Source organism: Sardina pilchardus, chromosome 1 (genome assembly GCF_963854185.1).
Source record: "Sardina pilchardus chromosome 1, fSarPil1.1, whole genome shotgun sequence".
Lineage (NCBI taxonomy): Eukaryota > Metazoa > Chordata > Actinopteri > Clupeiformes > Clupeidae > Sardina > Sardina pilchardus.
The window spans coordinates 24,980,880-25,002,016 of NC_084994.1; the positions used below are offsets into that span (position 1 = coordinate 24,980,880).

A 21,137-nucleotide genomic window follows, 5' to 3' on the forward strand; every position below is an offset into this window, starting at 1 on the left:
GCAGACCACCCATTTCTTGGATTCAAGTGGTGATACTGTGTAAGCAACACAAGCTCAAGAGCTCTAGCGCCGCCAACAGGTCTGAGTTGGACATGCATGAATGTTCATTAACTTTTGACCTGTCCATTCATTTTTAACAAACAATGTGTTGGCGGGGAATAAAACACACAAAAATATATTTAGGGTTCTTTATAGGATATGCAAAGAAATATTTTTTAGAAAAGATGTACATAAAACAAAATTAGCTAAGCTTTGTAGCTCTCTATCTGATTCAGTACAAAAGCAACCCCAAAAGAAACTATTATTGGGCAGGTGTAAGAAAAGAGAAAAAACAATCTTTAGCAACTGGTGCTTCACTAATGTAACAGTGCTAGTCAATAGCCTCGCCAAAGTCACTTCAAGATGGCGTATCAAAAAGTAATAGCCCGGGGGTGCTGTGGCGCAGCTGGCTACAGCGCTCATACCATGTACGGGTCTGAGTGCCCACGGGGACCCAGGTTCGAATCCGGCCTGCGGTCATGTCCCAATCCCACCCCATCTCTCTCTCCCACTCGTTTCCTGTCCACCTCTTCACTGTCCTATAATAATAAAGGCAAAAAGGCCAAAAAAAAAATACTTTAAAAAGTAATAGCCTACAACTATAACGCAATAAACGAGCACAGCACGGTGATACAGTGTAAATATCTATGGCATAAAACGGTAGCGGTGATAGACTTCATGAATCACTGCATTGGAGAATGTTCTCAACGCGATACAGGGTTCAGGATTCAGTCTCAAAATCACAATACTACGGAGCTCCGGATACAGCTTCAAAACACACTATTGGCGACGATTATTCTCTATTTTGTGCCAGCCAGCATCATTGTCTCATTTCTCTCGTTCCCGCTCTTCTGAATCTACCCAGAAATCACTACAAAACCCATTAGGGAACTACATCATGACATCACTGTAGTTTTCTGGCATTTAAAGGAGACACACACTTTTAAACTTGCAAATGAAATAACCACAAAATATGACCCGGTTACAAATGTATCACTGGAACCCTTGGGCCATATTGAATTTTCTGCATCTTTGATTTGATCCATAACCTTTAAAAGGTTTCTCTTGTCACACAATTTTGTAATCTTCTCGAAACGTTGCTCAGATGATCTTCAGACCATGACACACAAATGCATTCAACATCTTGAAATTCAAGGGCGTTTGGCCGTTACAGCCAATCAAACAAGACGTAGAGATCACGAAACAGGAAGTAAGCCAATTTCTCAGCAACCCTTTAACATGTTTATTATGACCGCCGCTAGCGTAGCTAGCGAAGCGGTCATAAAGTCGTTGTCAAAGTTTTTTTTTTTTTTTTCCCGTCATTTTTTTGGTCAACAATTCCCGGGACACCGTAACACCGGGGCACATGAAACTTGGTGGGCATGTAGCCCCCGTAGACTTTTACGGAAATTTTTTGATTTGTCCCCAAGGGTCACTCCACCCCCGCGCATACATAACTACCTGAACCGTGGCACCGAGGATGACAAAATGTTTATGGTATGTTGGTCTCAAGAGCCTGCATCAACTTAGCTTATAACCAGTCATTTGTGATTTGCACTCCCATGGTAAAAATTGAAAATGCAATGTAATATTGCTTTAATTGCCCCTATCTTCAGATGAGATGTTATGAACTGCACCAAATTTCAAGTGTACGATTAACCTGACATTCTCTGGGAGTATGCCAAGTTTTGTGGAACTTCATCCATGGGGGACTATAACATAAATGGATTTATGTGTACATTCAGGACTGTATACCCATCGGCCCATAGATGGTGGTATTAAGCGAAGGGTTGCTCTGGGTGCTGGATGCTACGGTCATACACACACACAAACACAAACATGCAGGGACACACACACACACACACACACACACACTCACACAAACAAACACAGACAAGCACAGGCACATACACACACTCACACAAACAAACACAGACACACACAGGCACATACACACACACACACACACACACACACACTCACACGCATCAGCACACACACACGAACATAAATGATTACACAAACACATGCACAAACACGCCCACACACATGCACACACACACCCTCACACACACACACACACCTCACACACACACACACACACACACACACACTAGAGATGCGCGGATAGCGGTTACAGCCGCGGACTCCACGGTTGAACCGCGGATCGGGCGGATGACCTTACAAAAAATAATATTTTAATTAGATTCGGGCGGGTGGCGGTTGAACCGATCAAAGGAAAAAAAAATATATATATATAAGCTACATTGTTAACCCTTTGTTGACTGCCCGAACATTCCATTTTTTCCACACTTGATGACCTCGTGGCACAAAAAAGCTTGCTGTGTGGCCATACTACATGGCAGAGATAAAATATACACACCATTGTAATCAGAAGAAAGAGCACTTCAAAATGGTATAAAACATAAATAACTATGTGTGAGGGTAACATAATTATGTCTAGAAATATGCTCATAATTAATCCGAAAAAATAAAAAAAAATACAGTTTTTCAACATAAATCTTATTTTTCTCTAATTTCTGTTGTAGATAGAGAAAAACTTAGAGTATATGACAGACTAGCAATGTTGTCCCCTACTCAAGGAAAAAAACAGAATCAATTTATCACTTTCTGCTCAAAAGTTATGGTCAATTCATTATGTCCTGTACGTTTGCAGAAAATAGTAGAATGATGACCTCGGGGCACAAAAAAGCTTACAGTGTGGCCATACTACATGGCAGAGATAAAATATACACACCATTGTAATCAGAAGAAAGAGCACTTTAAAACTAGAATGCATTTCCCGGTGGGAAAGTGCGAAGTGTGCTTGCTCCGACGCGCCGCGAAAGCGCTCCGGCAGGAGACGCGACCGCTCGCCCTCAGGTCAAAACGCTAAAGTTTGGCCAAGACGCAAAGCTGCTTCGAGTTTGGCGGCGTTACCCTCGATTGCCAAATTCTTACACTGACGTGACGGGTTGCCTAGGTTCATCAGTGGTATGTCCCAGAGCACCTCCAATGTAAAAATGTGGATGTCATCCCAAAGATGTAAAGAGATATGAGACAAAATGCATTTTTGCTAATTGCGACGCCCCCTAGTGGCCAAATTACACCAAATTTACTAAGGCTACTTTGGATTGTGTCCAAAATCGTCCCACCAAATATGGTCTTGACACCTCAAAGCGTTTCCGAGATTTGACCTCACTTCCTGTTTGGAGGCTTCGCCATCGAATTTGATTGGCTGCCATGGGCGAATGCTTTGATGTATGGAAATGAAATGTACACCTCTAAGGTCTGTAGACCTTGTGTTGAATTATGTATGAGTTGTTCACGTGTAGCCAGCATGAAACACGTAACCAGTGAAAGAAGGAAGGAGCCTAAGGAACTAGGCATGTATAATACGAGTAATGTTAGGAGTAATGTTAGGAGTATTGCGGGAACATCTGCTGTTTACTCACTGTTGAGTAAGTTGCAATGTGTTATAGCAGCGTTTCTCAAACTGTGGGGCGCGCCCCACTAGTGGGGCGCTGAGACATGCCAGGTGGGGCGCGAGCTGACGTGAAAAAAACGGATACTTAGGTTTAGGTATCATGTCCGCTTTGTTAACTTGACAGCGGCCGAAGATATTCTGCGAGTATGCCAAAAGTAGGGCCACTTCAGATGAACTATTCAACATTGATCTCAACAATTAGTCTACCTGGCAGAACAGGACATCAAATGGGAAAACTGTGAGGGACTTTGCTCGGTTGGGGCCCAGATAATAGCAGGTAAAAGAAATGCAATCTTCGTGATAAAGACGGTAGTGCCCGATGCGCAACAGACGGATTGTTTCATTCAGGGAAGCGCTCGCGTCAAGGCTTGACCTGAATAAGATAGTAAGAGTGTTGAACTTAATTTATAACAAAATGGTAGCATATAGTTGGTCCTTTTGCTGTATTTTTGGAAATCAGCTTTTTTTGAAGCAAGGATTGACACCTTGTCAATGACAAAAAACTGATGTTATTGGTCATTGATTTAGATTTTTATTTTTTCTCTATTTTTGAACTGATATTTATCTGTAGTAGCCTAACTGTTATTTGTTACTGATGTATATTTAGCAAGTGACGTTATAAATGTGACAATTTTGAGCTTGACCTATACTTTCTTAGAGCGATGATGGACAGGTGGGGCTCGAGAAAGCCCCCTTGATCAAAGTGGGGAATGAAAGAAACGTTTGAGAACCACTGTGTTATAGCCTCAAATTGATGGTAGAATAAATAGGACGACTCACCTGTTCAAATGGTGTAATAGGATCAAATTTGGTGTTGATATGTCAAAGCAACCAGGCTGTTACTGGTTAACGTGTCTGAATATGAAATAGGGATGGCGAAAACTACAAATTTTCTTGACCGACCACCGAGGCTCATTAGCCGGTTGAAACCGGTTAACCGGTTCGTTTAAAATAAATTATGCTATTTGAAATAACAGCCACGCAATTTCCCAACTCTCATCTCTCTGTCCCCCGCTCATAGGCTACACACAGCCCCGGCGCCGCCCTTTCACTCACATCACTTTTTTAAATCCCCTACAGCGCCAGTTTAGTTTGAGGAAGTGCTAACAATAATAACGAAAGATGATCATTAACTTATCTGTTACCATTGATGACCCTTCCTGAAATGTAGATGTAATGTCTTTCCAAATCTAAGCCCATCTTATGCGGAAAGTTGCCTAGACTGCAACACGATAAAACCAATGGATAAAACAGCGCACTTCCAGATTGCAAAAGACGCACCGGCCACCGCTGTGACCTCGTGCCAAATGTTTTTATTGGTTTATTACGTAGCCTAGCCTACAAGCAGGCGAGTTATGAAAAATTGAGTGTGAGGGATAATTTGTTAACTTCACGAAAAAAAGATCTTCTTGGAATGAGATGGCTAGCTGTAGTAACGTTTAGTCCACTGTCTTTAGGCTAATTTAAAGATGCCTCTCTTTTTTTTTTGTTAACCGACTAGCGACAACTTTGGTCGGTTAACGTGGATACGGTCAACCATCGGTCAAACAGTCACCGGTTAACATCCCTAATATGAAATCGATTTTGGATTGGTTGCATGTGATAAAAGCTATGCCATTTCCTGTCCATATTCAGATTCAGAAATACTGTACACCGGCAACAAGGCACACACACACACACACACACACACACACACACACACACACACACACACACACACACACACACACACAGACACACACACACATATACATATATATATATATATGTATATACTGTATGAGCAATTCCATGCAAAACTGTCAAGTCCATAACCCCACACAGCGTCAAACTATGATGTGGATGATGATTTCTTAAAAGTTTACCATTTCGCTCTTCTTGTTTGTACAACATATTCAATGACATTGTTAACTTAATCATTTGCATTATATAAATGTAACCTATTTTTCCACCCTTATGTCTCAACATATAGGCTACTATACACATAGTCACATTCATAAACATAAACAGGATCCTAGGTTCTCAATTTGCTGGACTCACTGTCTACCATAAAGTTAAAGAATAGTAATAACAGAAGAAAAGGTAAGAAGATGTTGATAGTGTGATTAACTGTGTGGTGCCTCCACTGAAGAATGTCTTTACCACTGCCCTGGTGGAAATATGCAAATCCTCAGAAATGTCAAGTGACTACTGTTACTTCTAACTGCTTTGATATAGCGTATCCTAAATGAAATACTATGCAATGCAAGCATCACAAAACATGTATTTTATCCTTTGTTTTTAACTCTTAGAATTCAGTTCAGTAGGCTATGACATAATAAAATGAAAGTACAAAAACAGTTTTTAAAACCCCTTTTTAAAAGTTCAACCTATCACTTTCAATGAAATCTCAATTAAGGATTACGTAGTTTTAGATAGTAACTGTGTGGTAATAATTCACCTATACCACCCATAGCCTAAATTAATTAAATGTTTACTATGAACAATAGTTAAATAAAACACACAGTAATACTTTCTATAACACTTTGTGTTGGATGTAATTCATTGAACCTACCATGTTAACTGCTATACAATAAGTGGGCCAAACTTCACAGTTTAAGTCTCCACACATAAGCTTGCCTACTGAGTCTAAAAACATAGCTCCCACTTTCCTTAGCTGGAGGGGAATTCTGAGATTTCTCCCTAAAGCAGAAACTATTATTTTTACCTAATTATTATTACTATTATTATTGGGAAGGTTATAGGTTTGCACTGATTCAGGTAGGGTAGTGGCACTATACTGGATGGTATATCGGTTAGAATATAGGACGGAGAAGAGATGGGGTTTAACTTTGTATTGTTCCAGCAGAGACATTCAGGATTCCATACATACAGAGAAATATAGGTAGATGGCTATTTATATAGATAATATATCTGCAGCATACAGATATGCATTGAATACTAAGCTCATTAAACTGAATTGTAAGCCAGGACACACATAGGCTACAGCAACGGCAACGCTAACCCCTTCAAGAAAGAAAAGAAATCTTTTTGTTCGTGACTACAGTTATTATGTGGTCAATAACGCCATGTAGCGGCGTAAACGGTACTGTGTAATAGCGTTAACTCGCACAGCACAGGTACAAACTTCCTCAGTCGGAGATTGTTAATGAGGGCTATCTTTTACTGTCTATGGGGCTAAAGGACTGTGTGGATTGATTGATTGTGTTGCTTGGGTGGCGTCAGTTAGAACCAAAGATCATACAGCGCTAGAATCTTTGGTTAGAATACTGGTTGTGAAGCAGTAGTTTCTCCTTAGTTTCTTTATTGAGTTTTCTTCCACCATACAACAGCATGAATAAACTTATAATGTATAGTGGTCTGTAAAGAACCAAATAAACTGTCATTAATATGGTCACTAAATAAACTGTATCGCTATCTCTCATTCTATAAGCTCAACTTCTCACACAAGTAACACAGGCTTCCTTCATTTCAAACCCTTAATGCTAATGCTCCGTTTAGCATGCTAAGTCCTTGCATATCAACGTGAAAGATACATCCCACTCCCAATACACATGACCGAAGGTTACGGTCACTTACTTTTGTTGTCATACACGCACACAACTTCAACTTAAGGTAATTGGCAGTAAACTCACTCAAAACTAACGTCATGAACTTCACCAACACTGTGGTGTACTACTAGATAACGTCTCTAATGAACTAGCATGAGGCTGCACGAGAGGGCGTCACTAGGCAACAACACCTCAACAGAAGAAGAGTACAGAGATGCAAGACTAGTCTACGTCCTTACAGTAGAAACGCTAAACAGTAGATTCTTAAGCTAAACACATGAAGTATTATAATTTCAGAGAACACTTACAGTATATTACTTCATGGAAATCATGTCAAGAGCAAGTTTAAGTGTATTAGCAAACCTCTTGCATACCAGTGTGAATTAACGATGTATGTATCAAACTTACTTTTTGTCAATGATCGCATCTCTGAATGTAAAGGGCTGGATTACTCAGGATAACTGCAGGAATTGTCTAAGGGTAAATTAAGTATCTATGTTTTTTTGTGCACAGCCGTCTGCTCATCATCACAACAGAAAACGAAACTTAAAATCCTCAGACAGGGCGACCGCTCTACTTCCGGTATTTCGCCGAATTTGGGAGTGAAGTTTACCCAGAGTGAAGTTTACCCAGAATGCTCAGGTCAATACAAATCATCCAAAACACACCGTCAGTATGAAACATCGTGTGATTGTCGAGTATATATACCAAATGAACACAAGCAATGTCTAACAGCGTGTAAGTCCGTACTTGCCCCTCGGGGCCATGGCATTGCTTAGATCTACCAGTCTCAGGATGAGACACCCAGATGCGGACCTTCCTAGAATCACACCCACATTGTACCGTTGCGGACAATCCATGTCATCCAATGACCAATTGAACAGTGGAAGTGATCTACCATTCCATAATGAAGGTATGAAAATACTTGGAATGACTCCATAGTGCTGTGAGAATTACACCACTGTGTTTTACAAGAATGGCCTCGATTTGATTTTTTTTTTTTAAATATGAACATTGTATCTTAAATCACTCTGAAATGTCATTTCTGCATGACCTAAGCAATTTAAGATGAGCTATTCTGCTTAATAGTATACATTCGCCAACACACACGTTTTTGCTAATTATAGAGCCATCGACAGACCGAATAACACCAAATTTATTGAGGGTGCTTTGGATGGGGTCTCAAGTCATCCCACCAAATATGGCTTTCATACGTCACAGTATTTCCAAGATAGGCACACTTCCTGTTTGGCGGCTTCGCTCGCTGAATTTAATTGGTTGTCACAGGCGAACGCTTGGACGTATGAAGGCGAAATCAAGGCGGTTGATCCGCCTTGGTCTGTAGATCACGCGTGCCAAGTTTCATGACGATCGGAGGAACTATGCGGCCAGAGTTGCTTTACTTTGACTTTGGACAAAATTCAAAATGGTGGAAAATCCATCATGGCGGAAAATGACGTCACATAGTGCGTTGGAATCAGCTGAGTCAGAGGATTCCAATGGTATAAGTTTTATAAAAATCGGCCATACGGATCAAAAGTTACGGGCATGAACGTGTTTTCAATCTTTGACCAGTTGGTGGCGCTAGAGCGTGAGAGTGGCGAGCATGAAACCTGGTGGTGTCAATCAGGGTAGTCTCCTCTATCAGCATACCAAATTTCATGATTTTATGTCTTACGGTTTGGGCTACAGGTGGAAAAATGTGTGGGCATCAGCGCTCAAAAATCGCTTTTCCATTCATTCCTATGGGAAAAAATCGACCGGAAAAACTGGAATAACGGGAGAACGACATGCCGTATCAAAAAGCTGTATACAAGCCACCATCCTCGCATCAGGACCCACGCGTGAGAAGTGGAACGGCGTCTCTAGCTCTAAATCCCTAGGACAAGATAGGGAGACAAAAGTTGGACTTGAGATAAATAAGTATATGAAACGCACGGATAACAATAGTGTGCTTTTGCAAGCACACTAATGATATAAAACATAAGTAATTATGTGTGAGGGTAGCATAATTATTTTTATAAATATGCTCAAAATTAATCCGAAAAAAAGGAGAAAATTACAGTTTTTCAACATAAATCTTATTTTTCTCTAATTTCTGTTGTAGATAGAGAAGAACTTAGAGTACATGACAGACTAGCAATGTTGTCCCCTACTCAAGGAAAAAAACAGAATCAATTTATCACTTTCTGCTCAAAAGTTATGGTCAATTCATTATGTCCTGTACGTTTGCAGAAATTTTTAGAATCTTTACAGAGTAGAATGTCTTCACTGCCCGATTTGACATTTGACCTCAAAATCCAGACAGAATGGTCAAAATAAGTTATTTTGGCCATATATCCATGAGACAGAGCTATATATGGTATGTTTCACTATACTTTAGGACAGATAATACAAATCCTTATGGAAAAGAAAGTGTTAACCTTTTAGTGACCAACGAAAAGTTGCACCTAAATAACCCAAATATGTACAGTACATTCTAACTTTTTTTTGGAAACCACCACAACACCCAACATCTATTTTGATTGTATTTAGTTGATTTATTTGCAAACATAAATTATTACAAATCATATTGCTTCAGTCATTTTTTTTTTAGATGTGGTAACTCAATAAAGAAGTGCACTTATCAAGTCACGAAAAATAACAATCAATAAACATAAGCAGCAATGGACAAAAAGTCAACCATCAACTAAAAAAGTGCTTCTTATTTAGGATGAAAAAGCATGTTATGAACAGGCAATCAATAAAATCTAAAAAAATGTCTTATTTATGGTCAACAATAAATGTAAATTCATTGGTAAGTGCATTTCCAATAAACAATCAATAGTGAATGAACACTCAATGTCAGATCAATGGTAATGGAAAGTGCCTCCTGCTTTCATGTGCAATAAACAATAATCTCTTGTCAATCACTATAAACAGTACCCGTACCAGTAAGGAATATGATCAGTGACAAATTCCCCAGGGTTTTGTATAGAAGCATAAACTATGTTTTGATTCTTTCATCCACAGCAACATGCTGGAATGGTTGGTAAAGTGCTTTACTACACGTCACCTTGAAAGTCTCTAACAGGCCAGTGATTTTGCACAGTTTATCACGCTCATCTTCAGCACCAGTATCTACAACATGGAGCATTGGCATCAATGCTTTGAACCGGTCTCTTGACATTATGCTGCGTGCCCACAGGCCATGGTACATGGTTTTGGGGCTCCAGTATCTGTAAAAAGAACTGACTGGGACAAGACCACAAAACATTACAAGGGCCATCAGTCGTGCCAATTCATCTGGACTGGTTTCTTTCCTTGTACCATCTGTACCACCATAATAGGGCTTTCTGAGGATTTCCTCCCAAGCATAAGCATTTGTGTAGGTGCATTTGTAGCAGGAGGGCATCTGTAGAAAAAAGTTTTTAAAAATCTATGGCTTTGGTCATGGTACCTCGTGTTACTTGTACATCTAGGTGAACACCAGGCTGGCGTACAGGACGGACAGATGGCAACTGGTTGAGCATGTCTGGATCATCATAGCTATATGTCTGGACAACAGGTTGATTCACTGGATGTGCAGTTCTCCCTGGGCACGGTCGTTCTGGCATTCCTTCTGGTCCTTTCAGGTTCAAGGGTCAGGGTCATCCTCCTCTGAGTCGGTGGCAGAACCAGGAGAATGTTGAGTTCTAAAAGTTGAGATAAAAAAAAAAACAAGACAAGTTGTTCACAACCTAGGTCAAGGCTAATTTCAGTCAGAAAAGGTTGTAGCAGAAAAGTTGCTATTGACTACATGTCATTATTTTCTTTCTAGAAGTTGAGATGGAAAAAAAAGTAAGTTGTTTACAACCTAGGTCAAAGCTAGATTCAGTCAGAAAAGGTTGTAGCAGAAAGGTTGCTTACTTACTAAATGTCATTAGGCTTTCTGTCTAGAAGTTGAGAGGAAAAAAAAAAACAAGTTCAATGTTCAACACCTAGGTCAAGGCTACTTTCAGTCAGAGAAGGTTGCTACTTAGGCCTACTAGGCATGTCTTTCTTATATGCCATTACTTTCTTATAGGGAGCACAAATAGACATGTCTGGAACTAAACAGAATGAGTAACACTGATATTTATTTATTCCTTCCATACTATATTCAGCTCTTCATCCAGACATGCCCATAGAATATGCTAGCAACACTACAATGTTGGCAAAGAGCGAATAATTTACCCGCGAGTAGATAAAGCGCGATCAAAAATAAACAAACACGAGGCGCCATTTCTTTCAGTTGTGACAGACAAAAAACACACCATACAAAAGGCACAGTCTACTCAGAGTGTTATCACACGAAACTATAATGTTTTATGAAGCTGTAAGTAGTGTAAGTAGTAGTAAAATACAATATTGAGTTTCAAGAACTTTATTGTTTACTCACGTTGTTGTCGCCGTAGCAGCCAGCTAGTCGTCGTCGGAGTCAGAGTCACGAAAGTCTTCATCCAGTTCACGGTCCAACTTGTACTCTTTTCCACTAGATAAGCCACCTATTTCACTGTCTTCACTGCTATTGTCATCATTTATGTGTTGACAACACATTTCTGCCACCTCAGCAGCTGAAAAACGGACTTGTCGATATGTATGGTCCGACATGTTTATTCATTGAACAGCCGCGAATGAGCTGAACGCGGAAGTATCGGAGGCGGGGCAATCACAAGATGTAAAATGACATAAAACTAAGCCAATAGGCTACCAAAACGAACTAAACTACTTGACAGTGATTGGCTAGCTGTTGACAACGTATCTACATAGTTTTTTTCATCGGTGAGGTTAAATGCGTGATTCAAACACGGCGAACACGTCATGGTTCGAAATCGAACCATATTTCAATGGGCCGTCCACAAAGGGTTAAATAGCCTACTGTTACTTACATCCGATAAAAACGTGCACACTTTTCTCATCAGGCAGCAATTTGGTCTAGTTGTGTCTATGCAGTGCATGCCGCTTTGTTTACTATCAGAGATGGCAACGCCGCCAGTGAATGTGCGTGACAAACTCAAAGGTAACAACAAGTTTAAATTAAGTTGCCTATGGTAGCCTATGTTTTCGTCTGCAGTAGGCTATGCAATACGAAAGTAGAAGTTTTTAACTTGTATGTAAGGCCTGCTGATATGGATTGCACTGTCTGCCTGGAAAAGATGTGCACTCGTGCAATCAAAATTAACGGGAGTCTTCAGAACAGGCTCGTCCTAGTCGTCACCCTGACAAGCTGCATAGAGTTAATTGGCTTGTAATGCGAATGGCTTGTTGTTATTCTATCCGGACTTTCTTTCTTTTTGTATAAAGAATAAAGTGTAATAGCCATTAATTAGACTAAATAGCTGCATCTTTCTAGAACAAGAGCTTTCTCGCATCGCAGCAGCGTCTTGGATCACCCATAGACCTTTAAACAAATAGCGGATGGCGGGCGGGTGCGGTTCTGAAAAAACGTAGGTGCGGAATCTGCGGATGGATGGCGGACGGATGATGAGTTGTATGATGCGGTTGCGGATAGAATAATAGTCCATCTGCGCATCTCTAACACACACACACACACACAGATGCACAGTGCACACACACACCTCACACACACACAAACAGATGCATTGCACAGTGCACACACATGTAACTTGCGTTGTGTAATGCTGGGTAATAACTCGGGAGACGATGATGGCAGATGACGAGGCTTTATTTTCTGTGGGTCAGGACAACAAATTAGGGGCGGGCAAAGGATCTCGTCAGCCTGCAGCAGTTCATTTCCGTGTCTGCTACACATACTATTAACAGTACAGAATATCTAAACATATCTAAAATTACAATCCAGTATGAAATATGATGTGTCTCTATAAAATAATACAAAATAAATTCCAAAAGGGAATAATGTGTCACAAAAACATGAGTGTGAATGTGTAAATGTGTGTAAGTAAATAAGTAAATAAGTAAATTACTTATTACTGTCTAGTTCAGGGGTGGCCAACCAGTCTAGCATGAAGAGCCAAAAAAAAATCCACAAAACTCAAAAGAGCCGCACAACAAAAAAGGTGTCCATACTACAACAGCACAACATTAGGCCTACAGTTATAGCTCCTTTGTTTTTCATGAAAAGTAAGACACTGGCAGATGCTCAATGATCATTGAAAAATGATCAGTAGCAAGCAACAAAGATCAGACACGCATCAAATTCCCCCTCACTGAATGACTTAGTACTGTTATGTATTGAAGTCGTTTTGATCTGCTGGCCACCGTAGTAATTAGGAATTGCACTATTCTAGTTTTGATATATGACGGCCACCGTATTTAGGAAGTTCGAGTGCTTGGTGTTGTTCCTGACTGTAATGATGCACGTATAACTTCAGTAAATGTTCCTGAACATTAAGCCTGGTGTCGCCTTCTTCCTCTTCCACAACCGACTTAACAAGTACCATGAGCAATGCTCCAACAACTGATAATGCAATGTGACCGTCAAATAGCCTAAACAAAAAGAAAACGAGTGACGTCTATAGCCATTTACCTTGTAGCCTACTTGCAAAAGTATGTAGGAAATGTTCAGGTTTGAAGCTTTATGAATCAGTGGCATACCAAGTACCAAACTAATGTGTAGGCTAGAAACATATCACCTCCGCAAATGAGGTTATGTTTTCATCGGGGTTTGTCTGTTAAGCAAGATGTTAAGCGGAGGCGCGAGATGTTAAGCTGGATGCGCGAGGCGGCTTGCGATCTCGGAGTGCTTTTGTTTTGATTACTTTGACATATTAACCAGAGGGGTTATGCTACAAAACAATAGCCCCTTTCAGACCGTCGGGCCAAAGCCGTGCTAGCCAGGCCGTGCCAGGGCTAATTGGTTTCACACCTCTTGGCGGGTGCTAACTGCGGGCCAAATCGGGGCTACTAGCCCCTGATTTTTGGCCCAACAAAATCGTTGGGCCAGTCGGGGCTACAGTCGGGCCAGAGGCGGCGTCAAGGTGAAGGCGGAGTCAACCCGTTGCTGTGTGTGGAGTCCACAAACATTTGAACATGGAATTTAGGGCCCATTCACACTAGGTCCGCTGGACCGGACCCGGGTTCGTTTGGGCCGATGGTCCGGTTGTTTTTGATAGTTTGAAAGCAACCGTACCGAACTCGGGTGCGGACCCGGGACCTGAAGAGGTGGTCTGGGGTCCAGTTCGCTAGAACGCTGGAGCAGGTTGCTAAGCAAACGTTCTAAAGAATAATAAAGAATCTAAAGAATCTTTACCTTTGTCTTCTTCTTCATTGCATAACCTGACTTCATCGTTGCTGTTTTTACTATAGTAGGCTACTGTTAAAGTATATTTTACTGCTAAAATGTCTGGAAAGGGTACTTTGTGGTCGGTGGATGAGGTGCGGTGCTTATTGGATGTGTGGGGAGAGGAGCATATCAAGTCAATGATGGAAAACACTCATAAAAATGCTGAGGTGTTCAGTCTGTTCAGTGAGAGGCTCAAAGAAAAAGGTTTCGTCCGATCTACAGAGCAGTGCCGGATAAAGGTAAAGAAGCTCAGGCAGAAATATCTTCAAATTCGTGACACCCTCCGGAGATCGGGGAGCTCCTCTGAAGCCAAGGAGCGTTTCGGGTGGTACGATGATCTGGATGCCATTCTAGGGTCAAGACCCACCAGCGACCCCCGGCACGTACTGGAGTCATCTCAACTTTGCTCAGAGGAGGCTAACGTTTCCATGGCATCATCCGAGCCTGATGATCTCGCAGACAGCGAGACACCAAGTAAGTATATAGTAGCGATCTAGCAGTCAGCTCCACAAGCTATAAGCCCACACAATAAAACAGTGTCATAAAACCTACTACTATCGATCATTGTAGGGGAACGACTTCAGTAAAAAAGGTTTTTTTTAATTGACTTGAAGGGGTCTGAAATTAAGATTCACCGTTAATATGGCCTGCTCTGCTTCTGCCTCCACCCTCATAACCTCAGAGTTTGACTGCATAGCAGCCACAAACAGCACAGTACAGACTACTGTATAACTCGGGTAGGCCTACCCGAGAGCTAGCCTACGTCTCAATCTCTAACTTGTCTCATTCGTGAAAATTATAACTTTGGCACAACCGCTCATTTATGTCCAGAGGCAGACAGATGCACACTAGTTAATCTGGAACAACAGACCTGAACCTGAGGGCTATAGCCTACCAGGCTAATGAACACGTTGACAAGCGACCATGCCACGGCGGGCCAGACAAAAAATAATGTCAGATCTAGCCTACCTTTATTTTGAAGAATGTCATAATCCCCGAGGTGTAAAAAATAATCCAATGTCCTTGTTGGTTGTACTACTAGTGGTCAGTGACAGCTATCGTAAAGTAAAATGTTAGTTTTTGACAGCTACAGCTACAGCTTACACTAAAACAACAAACGTTTAACCCGACTTGACCTAGCCTAATGACCCTCGCGCACTATTATTTCATTTTGGTTGAGGGAGGGCCAGGGGGGAGGGCTTTGCTCTGACGTTATCATATCCCAGAATTCTCACTGATAACAACTAAGCAAAATAGTTTTATTGTAAAATGCATTTTTTTGTATGTATTTTTTTATTTGTATGTTAGGTGATTCATTCACATCATGTGTATAAACTCTGCTTTTCTACCAACAGCCAATTCTACCTCTGAGGACATCACCCCAACCGAGATCTCTATCAGGAGGAGCAGTATAAATACACTGGCTGAACCTTCCAATTCTAGGAAGAGGAAAGCGAAAAATGACGTATCTTCCATCATGGAAACATTCATGGCTGAGCAAAAGCGCCAATATGATACCTTCTTACAAGCTGAAGAAGACCGCAGTAAGCAAGAGCAGCAGGCAATGCAACAGTGGATGGCATCTCAAATGGCCTTGCAAGAGCGACAGCTGCAAGCTCAGAGAGAGGAGAGGAGAGAGAATTCACATTTTTTGATGCAAATGATGAATCAAATGTTTGCGTCCACTTCTCGCCAGTTTTCAGGTGCTCCCCAACATTTTCCATCTTACTTTGACGACCCTGCTCACGGCTCAACCTCTTCCTCATCTCCCACCTATCACAACCTGTGAATTGTTTAGGCTGCAGTTGTTGCTTTGTTATTGTTATAGTTTAAGTAGTTTTAGCTAAATTTGCCCTTAAGGTTATAGCCTACAATGTTTAGTTTACTTAGTTCCTTTATAGAATGTGTTATTTAAACATCAAATGACAATGAAATAACATTTAATTAAACATCAAACATAACAAGCTCTGTGTTTTATTCTAAGGCAGCCTATACCCAACAATAAGATGAAAAAGAGTGAGACTGAACTAGACCTAAAAATTAGAAAAATATTGGCACAAAGCCTCTCTGGTGGCATTGGCAGACACATGTATGGGTAGTGGATGCAGGTTTTGGTTAGGATTGTTTGCTTGATTCTCTTCATCAATGTCCCAATCGAACTGTTCGTTATGGGCTTCACAAAAATTATGAAGCACACAGCATGCAGTGACAGTGGTGCTGATGTTGTCAATACTACAGTCATATCGCTTCATAAGGCACCGCCACCTCCCCTTGAGACGGCCAAAAGCCCTCTCCACAGTCATCCTTGCTCTGCTCAGACGCTGATTGAAGTTAACCTGGGCTGGGGTTGTTCCTGGGTAGGGCTTCATTAGCCACGGTAGGAAGGGATACGCAGCATCCCCTAACAGGACCACAGGGACATCAACTTCCTCAAAAATCTCTGTGAAATTAGGAAAAAGAGTCCCATTCTGTCCCCTCTCATAGAGAGATGAGTTTGCAAAAACTCGTGCATCATGCACTTTGCCAGCCCAGCCCACATTTATATCCCAAAACCTTAACCTATGGTCCACCACACCTTGCAAAATTATAGAGTAAAAACCTTTTCTGTTATAGTAATCTGCTGAGTTGTCCGGAGGAGCTAAAATTCCTATGTGGGATCCATCTATAGCCCCACCACACTGTGGAAAACCCCAACGGTCACGGAAACCCTGGATGATGGTCTTAAATTCAGCCTCAGATGGACTTTTAAGGAACTCAGGAGCAACTTTCTCAACAATTAGAGATGTTACGGTATTTGTAATAAAGCAGGCTGTTGACAATCCTATGCCAAACAAATGAGCAACAGACCTAAATTCGACATTTGTGGCAAGTCTCCACAGGCAAATTCCCACCCGTTGTTCAACTGGTATGGGCCGTCTGAACCTGGTGTCCTGCCTTGTCAGGTGAGGTCTTAACATGTTGCACAGCTCCATGAATGCAGCTCGCCTCATTCTAAAATTGCTGAGCCACTCACTGTCTGTCCAGTTGGTCCATACATGTTCCCACCACACAGTGGACCGCTGATGGACCCAAACTCTCCTACAGTGCAATAAATTGCTATGTTAAATTTGGTACTTATTTGGAAGTATCAATTAGAGAAGGGGACACAGTAAAATCACTCCACTTGGCCAGATACAGTAGATAGATCGATAGATAGATACCGATAGATAGATAGATGCTTTATTGAAATCCAAGTGTTTATTTGTGATAGGACTTTTTTTGTCTTGCTTCTCTCAGATAGCCTACAACATAATGCTAGGATGTAACACTATGTAACCAGCAAAAACGAAAAGGATAACATTAGATGGGAGCAGCCAGATGCTATCGTTTACAGACAACGGGTGCCTCCCAACAACTCTCCTCGATCCTCAGTGCTCGATCCTCGAAGGGCGTTCCCACTGATCTATAACTAAAACTCACTAACCCATTGCCCGAGGAGGGAGGGAGGATGTATAAAAGCCGAATGAGAGGCACCCAACATTTACTGAATAAATTATTGTAGGTTAACTTCGTCCAATCAGGGAGCTTCATTCTTAACATGTGACGCAATTGACCAATCTCACATGAAGTGCCGCTTCCTTCCCTAACGACGAAAGGTTATTTAAACGGACTTGCTTCTGTTGTTCGGTTTAGAAGTGCTGCTGTAAGCTATCGTCACGTCTCTACCGCTCTGGCTCTCTTTTGACGTGGAAGTGATTTTTTTGTGACCTAGCTTTGTTTCAACTCGCTCACCTTGTCCTTGGCGGTATCCGCGAATACTCAAGACTCAATAAAGCCAGAAATTCACTCCGTGCAACAGCCTGTCTCCGCAAAAATCTCCTTATCCGAGCTGCTCTCAGCACTCTCATTCGCCTGCCGTAGGCATCCATAGCATACTGTACGTGTTGGCCATTGTGCTGCTGACACTGAAGCCATATGAACGCCAACACCAATAAATTAGAGAGGTGACTCTCCATTTTGTATTTTAGTTTTAATTGTACCGCCTTCTGTTGTGTTGCCAAGTGATATTTTGCAAACAGAACACACAGACTCTGATGTAAGTTGGTGTTTATGACGCAAACGGACCCGGGTCCGCAGACAAACATGTAATGTGAACAGAGACCAACTACGGCAGAAGTAACCGCACTCGGGTCCGGTTCAGCTGCATATGTATGTGTATGTGTGGGCGTAGAATAACTTTGCAGTGGTTCTCAACCTTTTTTGGACAAACGCCCCCTAACCTCTTGATGATCCTCTTAACGCCCCCCCCCCCCCCCCCAAAAAAAAAAAAAACACTAAATATTACAGGCAAAAAAGTGTCGCTCATACCAGCGTTTTGGTAAAAAAAAAAAAAGAGAAAATGAAACAGAGGTTTCTTATGAGTAATGAAACCTATGTTGTAGAAAAGGAATTAAGTAACCCTCCCCCCATAATATATGATCATGATCATAATTATCATTATGATCATCCTTACCACAATTATTGTTATGCTATTTTGTACATGCACTTCAAAACAGTCAACATTGCTAACATTGTTCACAAAATGTTGGTGAAAACATATGCACATCAGTGGACTGCTTTACTAATGTAAAATATAATTACAAGTTTCATTGCTTTTGCATGGTTGCATAATGATTGCTTGGAAAAATACTTCTCAAAACAACAGCAATTATATGGGTGCCATTGTTTTTGGATGTTTACCTCATGCAAGCATCATACACTGGTAGGCAAATGGAAAAAATGGACATGTCTTTTCATTAACCTTATTTTTTTAATGTAAGGATTCAGGAAAGACAACACCAACTTTTTGTATGGTAGGCTAAGTGACCGAGCAGATAGGCATAAATTACTGACTTGGAGTTACAGTAAACAGGAAGATATGCTTCAATAGCTTTTGGCCATGTTATATTCAAATTTGGCAAAACAATACTCAATACTCGACTGTATTATAGTCTCTGCTATGTTTTTATGGACGTTGGAAGAATCCACGTCGTTCTATTAAATGTTGTTACATAATTAAATAGCCTTCCAACCCGTTGCAGCGGAGATTTGCTACCAACGTTCTTATCGAGTAGTTTCAGTTTCTCTCGCCTAAACGCGCACATGCATGCATTGAATGCACGCCCATAACACCACTTAATTGCATGCCTGTATGTTTGAAGACGCCAAACTAACGAGTATTTCCTGATTGCAGAAATTTTGTTTTCTTTTTCTGTCGGTCAGTTGCAAATCAGACGAAGCGCCGGGAATAATTTCACTATGTGGACCGTAGGCCTGCAGTGTTCACGTTGCGGACCGGTGCCAGTCTGCGGCCCATAGTTTGAGAACTAGTAGCCTAGCCTACCATGTAGCATTGACATCAATTCAATCATTTGCACAAAGACATCGTTTTAATCAAAATTCAAATGTACACTATGTGTAGTCACTGTCAGTGATCACTAACAGTGATTCACGCCCCCCATTTGTGCCCGAGCGCCCCCCTCTATGCTGCCTCGTCCACAACGCCCCCCAACAATGTCCGAACGCCCCCTGGGGGGCGGTACCGCCCCCGTTGAGAAACCCTAAGCTAAACGGACCTAGTGTGAAAGCAACCTTAGACATAACATTACATCCACATAGATATTTGCCTGTCAGTAGGCTAACTCCGTCCAGAGATCACCATGTAGCACAGTAAAAAGTGAACTAATATAACTAACTAACATAGCGTCCCGCTAATTTAGGCTATTCCTGCCAGTGTGTTTTCTGCTATTGATACCAAAGATCCTTAAATAGTAGCCTAGATTAGCCCAGCTTGACGTTACATTATAAACTTTGTTTTTCATGCTAGCGCGAACTTCTCCTTTTAGTACACTAGAAGAATACATAAACGCCTGGACATGGTAGTGATTTTCACCGCTTAAAATTCATTTATTTTCATTTTGAAAGAAACATGGTGAGGCAATAGAAAATGCAGGTCGTTTGTTTAGAACAGGAAATCGCGTTGCCGGTGTACCATGTTATCTTGTGATCAGTTCAGATTGTGATATTTGCATAAAATCACTGAATATTCAACAAGAACCCTCCCTACTTGTTAACAGCGCTCTGCTCTGCCTCCGCCCCTCGAGTGCTGGAGATTCACATTTTCAGGAAGCTGCAGTGAGCGAGATAATTGGGAATAAAGATCTTGCCAAAAACATGCCGACATCACCGATTCATGCAGGTGTGCTTAAGCATAAACCACACAAGATGCTCTAGAAAAAGGAATTGTTCAAGTAAAACAACAAGGTTTTGTTGGGTTTCGAACATGAGTCTCGCGTGGGCAAAATGGTCCATCAGCTGCGTCTTTACCACTGCACTACGGTAAACAGTGAGCAACTGTGAGCTAACGTAGCTTATTATAGCCTACTGAAATCATGACGTCCACGTTAAGTGGGATGGCTCATGACATGAGCAAACACAGGAATGCAAGCCTTAAATAATACAGATTTATGTCATAGGCTACAGTAACAACAAACGGGCATGACCTCATTCCAGACGTTGTTCATTTTGAGGGACAGAAACACGTTATCTAATGCAAAAAACATGAAGATCACTGGGCCTCGAACTGCTCATTAAAAAGTCAAGATTTGTATCTGTACGCCCTTACTCGATTGCGCCACAAATCTGCTGAAATGAAGTTAGGATATTTAATACATGGTGGTCTTCCCAATAAATGAATAGCTATATGTTATGTTGTGACAATGTTTGTCAGCCGATCAATATTTAAGTATAGCTTACGTTCATTAGCAATACATCTGAA

The 21,137-nt window shown here is 41.3% G+C and overlaps 2 protein-coding genes across 7 annotated transcripts in view; both read left to right on the forward strand.

Annotated features, from left to right (window-relative positions):
- Positions 1–21,137, forward strand: part of LOC134086228 (NACHT, LRR and PYD domains-containing protein 12-like) — a gene marked incomplete in the record, with an annotated part of 983,201 nt that overhangs the window by 651,649 nt on the left and 310,415 nt on the right.
- The window catches only part of LOC134085843 (NACHT, LRR and PYD domains-containing protein 12-like), a 94,717-nt gene that overhangs the window by 13,380 nt on the left and 60,200 nt on the right, over positions 1–21,137 (forward strand). The gene's annotated exons all lie outside the window — the stretch shown is intronic.